Raw genomic sequence first — 11811 nt, 5'->3', positions numbered from 1 at the left:
TGGGGCATTTTTTGTCCCTTTTTTATTTCTTTTTCTCTTTTTTTCTTTTTCTGTATACATATATATTTTTTCTTTATCATTTATTTTTTCACATTTTTTTGTTTTTTCAAAAGTATATACAACCGTATCAATGCATATGGTTTTACATATAGTGCATGAATATGTACGCAATTCCCAATATTTTCAACAAAAATACAAAAATTACACTTTTATCTCAACCAATGTCCCAAGTTTTCCATACCCAAATGATACACACCCTCACTAGCCTAAGCTAATCAAAGATCCAAATTAAGGACATTTATTGTTTTTTTCACTTAGGGGTAGTGATGTGCTATAATTAAGAACAAAAGGGATTCAATAGGCTCAAATTTGGCTAACAATGGTTGATGAAGGGTAGGCTAATTTGGATAAGTGAGCTAAAAAAAATTATGACCTCAATCATATAAATGCATGTATACATGGAATAATGGACATAAAGAATCAAACAAATCAAAGACTACAATCATAGAAAGAGAACAATGCACACAAGAATGGGAAATAGGTGGTTATAAGATGTAACCACGCAATTAGGCTCAAAACTCACATACTTGTGTTCTTAGCTCAAAAACCATGTTCCAAAATACATTCTTCAAGCAAGTTTGTCACAAAAAATTTTTCAAATTGGTAGGGTGCCCCAAAAATAATTTTTCTTGGAAAAAAAATTATCACCCTAACCAAGTAGTCCTAACATAAAAAAAGGTAAAATATGTACAAATTCTAACTATCATGCAACCTATCATGCAATGCAACAACTAACTAACAAAGACAAAAATTAAGAATTGGTATTGAAAAAGGAAGTTGTTACCCATGGAGGTCGGTCGGACAATCTTCCCACACTTAGAAATTTGCACCGTCCTCGGTGCATGCAAAGAAGAGCAAGGTGGATGGGTAGCTACAATTGATGAGTTTCTTCAAAGGGTTGTGCAGGTGAACTTGTTTGTTACCCCATTTGAAGCTTTTCAATTCCTTTCCTTCTTGGTAGCCAATCTCAAAGGAGAGAAAAAGAAAGAAAATTAAGCTTACAACAAAGATAGCAAAGCATATAGAACATAGGCGGGGGCTAATGCCAAATAAGAGTAGGGTTCTTACTACATGTTAGCTACGCATGTGAGTGAGAAAGCAATTCAAGTAAAGGCATATTAACTAATACTTGAAGCAAGAGTAAAGTCAAATTATGAAGAGCACTCAAAAGCATCAAGTTCGACTAGAAAGAGTAGGTCATGAAAGACATGCAAGTTCATATCAATGCACAAAGAGTATAAGAGTCATACAATATTAAGCATTGATTTAAAAGTTTCATCACCCAACAATATCAAACAAGTCAAGAAGCACCAAGATTAACCAATAAATTCTCAACAATTGAGTATGAAATTGCAACACCATTATTCGAATAAGAAACTTGAAAAAAATAAAGTAAAAACAGGCTATAAAAACAAAATAAAAATGTAAAGAATAAAATTATGCGAATGTAATGGACAAAAGAAAATGGAAGATGAGAAAAAAAACTCTTTTTATTTTACCGGCGCGGACGCGTCATGCACGCTTACGCGCTGATGTGCAGTTTAGTAGAAGAACGCGTACGCGCCAGGTGCGCGCATGCGTGGGTAAGGTTATGCGCGGGGCACAGTATCGGCCCAGGTTGGCCCAACTCTATGGAACATGTACCAGGAGGGCAGGTGGCGCTATCGGCATTCGCGCGCACAGCGTGCGGGCGCGTGCATTGCGCAATTAGCATCAAGGACGCGTACGCGCTAGGTGCGCGTACGCGCGGGTTGACTTGTAACTCAGGCATGATGCTGGCGCAATGTAGGCACAACTCTTGGGTCACTGTATGGAGGGATAAAATTTTTCAATCCACGCGTACGCGTACATGGCGCGTTCGCATGGGTGATCGAAAATGCTTGAGGCGCGCGTACGCGCCAGGTGCGCGCACGGGCGGGTCGGTGCTCTGTTTTTCAAATTTTTTCCAAGTTCTTGCACCAAACTAAGCATTCTTAACCTCCAAACAGCTACCAAAACACCATAAAACCTTATTTTTAACCTATTAAACTACCAATTATACTCAACAAACTCAACAAAACATGAAATTAAACTAATCACCAATATGTACAAAAGGGAAAAATGAAAAGAATTTACCATGGTGAGGTGTCTCCCACCTAGCACTTTTGTTTATTGTCATTAAGTTGGACTTATGCGAAGCTCTTTGTCATGGTGGCTTATGCTTGTATTCATCCTTGAATCTCCAAGGATGCTTGCTCTTCAATTGGTTGTCAGAATTTCCAACCATCCTCAACAAGCTTGGGGGAAGTTCTTCCCAAGATATGAGCTCCCAAAATTGGTCTTCATGTTGTGATCTGGGATCCCATATCTTATTTTCACACCCATCTTCTAGTTGATCATCACAATTCCAATTGGGTGAGAAGTGATCCGAATTCTCAAGTAAACACCAAAGCATATTCCTAGACCCCTTTAGTTGAGAACTATACCAACCATTACACTTAGACTTTGAGTTTCCAACCATAAGGAACCTTGATTGGCAATTCCACCTATCAACCAATTCTCTCTTGCTCTTAACTCCACAAAGAGCTCTAAGTTGCACATCCGTCTCAAGCAAACCATATTCAAGTGGAAAAGTAAAGATTATAGATAAGAATTTTACCCACTTGAATGTTATGTTGGATGGTGACTTAGGAAGGGACGTTTCCATTCCCTTGTGCTCTTTTTTGACTACCTCTACCTCTTGGCAAGCTTCTTCAACTTCAACCTCTTCCTCTTGACAAAGTTCTTCATATTCAACCGCTTCTTCACCAACTTCTTCTAGCTCTTCTCCATTCTTCATATCACAACTTGGAGGTAATGTGGAAATTGTCTCAACATCCACCTCAATTTTAAGAGGAGAAGATTCCTCAAATACTAAAGGATCATATGTTGGTGTGGGCTCATCTTCAAGAGGAAGATTTGTTATTTGCTCACCTTCTTCCAATTCTTCATCATTCATTATATGCTTAGGAGGTTGCGCATTATCCTCCTCAACACCAAATTCAAGCTCATTGGAGGAAGGTTCAACAACTTCCACAAAATCATCAATAATGTCACTTGGTGTGGAAGTGTTCTCAAGCTTGAAATCCACCTCTTGTTCAACTTTGCCTAGGCTTTCAACCACTTCTTCTTCATTAACAATTTCTTCACTCTCCACTTGTTGCAAGACATACCCCATCTCCTTGTCCTCATATTGAGATTCTAAAATCTCCTTCATGCTCCTTTCTTTGGTTGATTTCTCACATTCATCCATGGAGATGCTTTGCTTGTTGCATGAGTTCCATGAGTCCAAGTTGGCTTTAATTTTGGCAAGGTTGGCCTCAATAACTTCATAATTCTTTTGGGCTTTCTCTTGCTCCTTTTGACGGATTATTGCTTGAAGCCGATCCATTGCTTCCTTGAAGCAATCCATTGACTCTTGGATGGATGAATATGGGTGTTCTTCCATGGAGGATTATGGTGGAAAGGGAAATTCATTATGTAGTTGAAAGTTGTCATACAGGGGAGGTGGTTCATCTTGGTAATAGTATGGAGGTGGTGGTTCTTGAGGATATTGGTGGTGGAATTGGGGTGGTTCTTCATATGGTTCATATGGTTCACAAGGTGGTTGGTATGGTGGATATGGGTTGGGGTCGTATGGAGGTGTTTGGTGAAAAGGGGCTTGTGAGTAAGGTGGTTCAAAATCATGTTGAGGGGATGGTTCATAGGCATGTGGTGGTGGTTGTTGACAATCACAATAAGGGTCACCACATCCATTAGATTGATATGCATTAGGATGAGAGTTATACCCATAAGAATCCGGAGATTGTTGTTGCCAAAAAGGGTGATCAATCCTTTGAGGCTCCTCCTATCTTTGATTGTTCCATCCTTGATGCATATTGTCATTATAGCTCCCATTTCCTACAACATCATTTGAGCCAAACTCATAGCTAAAGTGGTGAGAATTCATAATAGCAAGAGGAAATAAAAACTAACAAAAATGAGAAACAAAGACCTAAACCTAACAAAAACCAACAAATACACAAAAGGAAAACATATTCAGATATTCACAATAGCCAATAACATAACACAATTGCAACTCCTCGGCAACGGCGCCATTAATTTGATAGCGAGAATTGCATTGGTTATGAATTTCTCTTATAGAAAGAAGAATTTCGTTGCAAGCATAGCTCCAAACCAACAAACAAATCTCACATCAAATTAAATTTGGTTTTGTCACAAGTACAAACCCCAATAAGAATTAACCGAAGTATTTGAACTCCGGGTCGTCTCACAAGGAATTGCAATGAAGTGAATGATTATTGGCTATGAAGATCAAGGGGGTGCGGTTTTTATATTTTGGTAAGAAAATAAATGGCAAGAAAAGTAAATCAAGCAATTAAAGAAAGCAATCAATAAAGAGAGACATTCATGGCAAGGTTTGAGATCATAGGCTTTCTATCCTAGTCATACAATGATTAATTCATCTTATCTAGTCAATCCAACAAATAGGAAGAAAGTCAAACAAGACTAATCAATCATATCACAATAATAAATAAGAATTTATCTCATTTTGTCATCCCAACATTGGAAGAAGGTATAAGTTATCTTCCATGAGAGAAAGTCAAATGAGACTAGTTAACCTCAATCCAAATGTCCCAATCAACTCACTAATTAAATTAGCAAAAGATTAGAGTCAATGAAAATAATATTAGCTAACAATTCTAGGTCACCAACATGAGTTGGGTTTTCATGACTCAAGATTACACAATTACTCTTTCCAAGCCAAGAATGCTCAAGATCTACTATAAAGCCCAACTAAGCATTTTATCAAACACTTGGTGGGTAATAAAGGAAAGCATGATAAATGTGCAAGAATAATAAAATCTAACAACTACCAATGGATAGAAAAGTAAATCAACAACTCAAATCATCAATAAAAGAAACATCAAACATCAAATTGCATTAATTGTAAATCAAATTCAACATGAGCATCCATGAACATAAAAGTGCATAAAAGGTAAAATTAACATGAGAACTAAAAGAATCAAGTAGTAGGAATAAGAAATTGGAAAAAAATAAAAAAATAAGATGAAATCAAGAAATCATGCCTAGATCTAAGATGGATTAACCTAACCTAATTCTAGAGAGAAGATGGAGCTTCTCTCTCTAGAAACTAACCTACATGATGCTATACTACCAAACAATTGCTCTCCCCTTGTCCAAGCTTGAATTCTGTATGAAATAGCATTGAAAATGAGTTGGGTTAGGCCCAAAGTGCTTCAGAAATTGCTGGGGGCGATTTCACTTTAGTGGGCCACGAGCAACATCGGTGCGCATGCGTACATGGCACGTGCGCGTCCCTATACGCGAAGTAACATGCAGCGAATTTTATATCATTTCGAAGCACTGGATGTTAGCTTTCCAACACAACTAGAACCGCCTCATTTGGATTTCTGTAGCTCAAGTTATGGTCGATTGAGTGCCAGGAGGTCAGGCTTGACAGCTTTACGGTTCTTTCATTTCTTCATGAGTTCTCCCACTTTGGATGCTTTTCTCCTCACTTCTTCCATCCAATACTTGCCTTATGAATCTGAAATCACTCAACAAACATATCAAGATATCGAATGGAATTAAAGTGAATTAAAATCACCAATTTTATGGCTTAAAAAGCATGTTTTCACATTTAAGCACAAATCAAGGGAGAATTGCAAAACCATGCTATTTCATTGAATAAATGTGAGAAAAGGTGATAAAATCCCCCAAAATAAGCACAAGATAAACCACGAAATTGGGGTTTATCAATGAGCTATTGCCTTGCCCTTCTCCAACTTCACAGGGGAAGGAATACTCTTCGGGCATGTTTCCCCATCAGATGGAATAACTATTCGGGAATGCATCAAAGGTGTTGCCCCCTTGCCTTTGTCAACCTGAGGTTTTTTATTTTGAGGTAGGCTTCTTCTTCCTCTTTCCCTTGGGTATCCTTTGGCTCAACCTCGTTGGTAAGGATATTGATTTCGAGGAGGTCCTCAATGTCCCCACTGTGGGTTTTGTCGATATTGTGCATCTCGATTCTGGAATTCTCGACAATTCCGAATCCACTGAACCCCAATAGCCTGGGAACAACTCATCCGTGCAACAGCATTTTGCTGAGGAGCCCTTGAACTTTCTCCTTCCACTCGTCTAACAGGTTGCCTCTGACGAGCTTGCTCCTCCATATCATCCAATTCCTTTTTCATCCTTTCCTTCTCAAAGATCGCTTTAGCCTCAGTGTCAAATACAACATTACATCGGGGACACAAAGATACATCCCGATCTTTGATCTTTTGCTGCACTAAGAAATTCAGTAAACCATCTCCTGTCCAAGGATACACTGATCGAACTTGTGACTCGAAATCACCTAGAGCCACACCAAAGTCATAAGACATACCAACCATATTTACTCCAAAATATGGTTCCACAAAATCAGCTTCAGCATCGAAAGGATCAGTGTCAACTTTCATCTCTTTTTTACCATCATCAAACTTCAAACGTCCCTCCATAATGGCTTCCTGAATCAAGTCCCTGAAACGAACACAGCTATTAGTCGAATGATTAGTACATAATCTGGCTAAAACATCATCTGCATTTTGCCCACGGGAAATTATCTGAGGATTCTGCCTGTTTAAAATATTATTTTCATTTTGAAATATATTTTTGAATCCTTCATTGTTCTCCCTGGCATCATGCCTTTCACCTTCATCATAATCAACGATTCGAGCCATTCATTCGACTTGCCTTGCAAGACGCTCGAATTTCGATTTATGATCAACCATCATGTGATTTAGAATTGTGGTCATTTGTTGAGTCAATAAGTTGACTAAATCATGATGACTTTCCTCTACATGTTGTAAAAATACCGCCATAGAATTAGAAGCATTCGACGTAAAGCCCACATTATAATCACGAGAAAACTCAGAATACTGTTGTGGGATTTGAGAATTATTTACTCCATTCACACTCCCGAAACGAACATGAGGAACAAAACCACTCACCGGTGGAGTATAATCAGGAGGAAGACCATAAGGAGGCAAACTAGTGGTTATTGGAGGCTGGACTGGTGGTAAGGTACCACGTGGACGAATATTACATCCATCATTTCCAGTATGCACACTAGTAACCATTATATTTTCACTTACACCCAAACCTTCCGAACGTGAAGTAACGTCCGAAGTTTGTATAGTTACTGGTATGTTGTCATTGGTGGACGAACCACCATTCACATTTGACAATTCATCAGCCATGTGAATAATCTTTTCACTTCTCAATTGCATACACCAAATGACACCAAAAAATTATTTGACGCACTTTAATTTTAAACTGTCCCACCGGGCATGCCAATGTGTTTTGTCGTTTTTTAGCAAATTGATGGTGGTTCGATTCTAATGGTCTGGGAGTGAAACTTACTCCTCTTTTGCAGGTACCAGTTCTATAAGTGCATCAAAGATTCTCGAATTAGACGAGAATGAAAAAACAAAAAATAAGTTCGGAAAGATGCCAAAAAGATAAAGAAATGTAAAAAAACAAGATTTGAAAAATAAACTGACTTAAATCGAAATGGTTTGTGTTGAATTATAAAGAAAGCGATTAAAATGCCTTTAATTTGGTCGAAGGGCTTTTGACAGAAAACTTAAAGATACTGGAAAATAAACTGGATAAATAAGTAAAGGAAACTTTGAATGTAAATCTGACAGGAAAAAATTAAAGTTTACAGAAATTGTAAAAGGAAAATTAAAGACAATGGAAGGAACCCTACAGAAATCGAACTCGAATGCAGACTCAGAAATTCGCTGGAGATGTGAGTGTGCTTGAGTGTATTTCTAAAGAAAAGTTCCAACCCCTATTTCCTAAAACTTCTTAATATTTATAATCTACTTCTGTAACTGATCATCAATTGCAAGGTGCTGCCTTGTATGCGCATTCTTAGGTAACTGTTCCCGCTCTTTTGCTAATGAATGTTACCAATAAATTTTCAACTCAGAGAAAAGGCTTCAACTTCCTTCTTTGTGTAACCGCTCGATTCTTCATTTTGAAAGCGCCATTCGATTCTCTATTCGAATTACTTTCTCGATTTGCTAAGGTATCTAAATCGAGTATGCATCGGATAACTTTCATTTAACGCTAGCATGTGTGTTTTTTCGATTCCTACTCCTTTTTTAATATCTCTCCAGCATTTCGAATTAGCTTATCCTTTCGAAAATATTTTTCAACTAACACAAACAATAACGGATGAACAAACAAAGTAGTAGAAAAAGCCTAGGAAAATACGTTAAATAATATCGTAATAGCAAATAGTAATAAAAACATGAATACTTGGTTTTTTGACCATTAATCGAAATATAAGTTTCTTTAAGTCCTTTTTTATTGTCTACTATAAAAGGTGATGCTCTACCATACACCATCATTTGGATTATAATCAAGCTCTGAAAAATATAAAAAACGAATTATAAAAAACATTAACACTAGAGAATTCATAAAAAAAATACAAATATAACTTATCTAAACAACTTACAATAAATTTATTAATATTTCTTCTATCTTCGAAGGGATAAACTTTATGCAGGGATCAAACACAAAACTTTTTTCTTTTGAACTTCTGCAGCCACTAGTGGCCTTTGGGACAATAGTTACATTTGGGATAAATAGCACAATATTTTAGTCAAAATAATACAATAAAAAAAATAAATTCATTAATTATTTAAAAAATTTTAAAAATAAAAATTTACAAATGAGATGTTAGTTTTTTCTTGTCAAAAAAGATAGGTACTCTTTAAATTTATTGATTTTAAGGACTGACTTAATCTTTTTTATCAATATATTTAATCGCATACTTTATTAATATGTTATTCTGAAATATTATAGATTATGAAAATAACACCAAAATTAACTGAAAAAAACATACAAAATATATCCAAACACCACCAAAATATATGAATCTAATAAAAAAAAAATTTAATGGCAGTAGAATTTATCACTATATCTAATAGTTTGCAGTATATTAAATCTGTAAATCGTTTTATACTTTTTGTTGTTTAAAACTTGATATATTGTAAAAACCACCTATAAAAATAAAATTCCAAAATTACTTATATGTATCACACAAGCACTTACTAAATTATCTATAAATTTTTTAGGTTTCAAAGACATAAAGTAATATCTAATTTCCTCCCATTGGGCATCATGGTTTAGTAAAAATATTGTTTTATATTTATTGGTTTTTTCATTCGTATTATATTCTATATGTGTGGTCCAATAATAGCATTTTCTTTGAACTCCTTTGTTATTAGCTTTTATTTTACTAGAATTAATGTATGTTCCTGTGCTCTGTTACATAAAATTACATAAAAAATTTATTAAAAAATTAAATAAAATATATATAATAATTATTATTATAAATATTTTACAAAATTATAATTAAAATCAAATTTTTAAAATTTTAATATTAAAATATTAAAAATAATTAGTATTTATCTTAATTAATTTGAATTTGTTGAGTAATCATCTTACTCATATGCTTAAACAACTATTAGGAGTTAGAATATCGTCCTATGTGTGTAGTAATCTATTAGCTAACAGTAAATCTTTAATAAATGAAGTATCAATACGTGGTTAGACTTGACAGGAGTATCTGAATACGCGGGTATCCGACCATACTCGATTGGAAAAGGAAATAACTTGACCCGAGTTGGAGCAGATTTTGCTCAGGACCGGACACATGGTCGGGTTTAGGGTGTACCCACCCCGAATATATACATATAAACACTTTTTAGGAATTAAAATTTGTCTCATATCACAGATTCAGTGATTCACAACTTGAGTCCATACTCTATAACTATGCCAGAGACACCCAATTATCCTCATCCAAAATTTTTTTTTCTCGACTTCTTCACAAAAAATCTCATAACTCCGTTATTATTGTTGCTGAACCCATCACCATTTATTCTTTTACAACTTCTATCTTCCTTTACAACTCATCTTGCCATCACTGTTTATTCTATTACCGTTGCTGCTTATCCCATCTTCTAATTTTTGTTGTGGATTTGTCTCCTTAGTATAGTTTAATACTGCTGCAATTCCAGCATCCATAATCTTAACCAAATTTTCCATTTCTTCAACTAACGACTTGTTTTCTTGGGTTTCGGTTTTCGAAAATTTTTTCATATTGGCTGATGGTTCATACTCTTGTGTAAGGATAGTTTCATTGCTTAATTAACTACTGCTAAAATTAAATAATGGTGCAAAAAATTTAATATTCAGCGTTGTATCAAAAACTGTCAATAACCTAATATTATTTGTGCATATCAAATATTATGTAATTTGTCATTTAATATTTTACGTAGTCAATTGTTAACAAAAATTAACCTAAAAATAGAAAGACAAATACAATTAATTTTAAATATTTTAAAAATTAATTTAATTATAAAATTATTCAAAAATAAATTTAACAAACCACTTATTTTTAGAGATTAATTTGTCCAATACTCTCGATTATATTTTGTTTATATCCAATTATAAAAATACTATTTGTACATTAAAATTAATCACTAAAATCAGCTATCAATATATTTATGTATAAATATATGTATGATTTAATTTATTTTTAATATATATTTATATTCTAACATATATTTTATACTATTAACTAATTTTAATGACTAATTTTAATGTACACATAACATAACTCATTTAATTAATATCACTATTAAGTATTAACCAAGGCTGCTTCGGTCGGACGTGCATTAAATTTTTCCTATTATAATTTCTCTTTCAATAGAAAGGGTCGGGCCGGGAATGCCCCACATGAAAATGAAGTTCATTAACGACAAGGCCCCCAATGCATGGTCAGTAATGCCACGCGTAAACAATGGTTTTATTCTAAGCTTGTTTTTATTCATCTAACTAAGGCTAATTTTTTTAAAAAATAAAAAAAGATTATGCATAATTCAATATAATTAATTAATTGATGTGTTTTTGTTATATAATTTTTTTATTATTTTAAATAATAAATCAGAACCTCAAATTTAAAAAACAAAATAAAATTTGTAAAAAAAATTTAAGTATCAAATTTTATAATGCATAAAATCAAATGATTTTATTTGTGTTAAAATAATTTTTTTTTACCGCAAAATAAATCGAAAGATTTGATTACATATTTAAAATTTTTTTAAGGAAAAGTATAGGTAAACAATGAAAATATTAAATAATATAAATAATAAATATATCGGATGTTCATTTTATTAGTGTACGGATGGTTATTTTAATATTAAAATTTAGAAGTTTAATTTGGAGGTGTAATGTGTTTTTATTTGATTGGTAGTTATTCATATTGTTCAATAAAATCATTATTCTCCTAGTATTTCTTTTTTTTAATATTAAAATATAAATCTCATCCTTAGATTGGTATGTTAAACAAATTTTTAATAAAAAAATAAACATAATTTTTAAATTTATATGTTTAAAAGTAATTTAAAAGTCACAAATCTAAATATTAAATTTGTGGTCTCCATTTAAAAAAATCCCATTAAATTTAACATTATTAAAATACACCATTGAAAGGAGAATACCAAAATTAATAAGCGACTAACTAACTAAATCATTTAACAATCTTAACGAAAGATGACGACATAATTTAGCATCCAATTTTATTACGTCACCTTTCTCTAATTGAGTAGCTGTTTTACATCATTCCTTACGTAGTATCACTTTAGGTTTTCT

Source organism: Arachis stenosperma, chromosome 6 (assembly GCF_014773155.1).
Source record: "Arachis stenosperma cultivar V10309 chromosome 6, arast.V10309.gnm1.PFL2, whole genome shotgun sequence".
Taxonomy (NCBI): Eukaryota; Viridiplantae; Streptophyta; class Magnoliopsida; order Fabales; family Fabaceae; genus Arachis; species Arachis stenosperma.
This window is presented reverse-complemented; position numbering follows the sequence as displayed.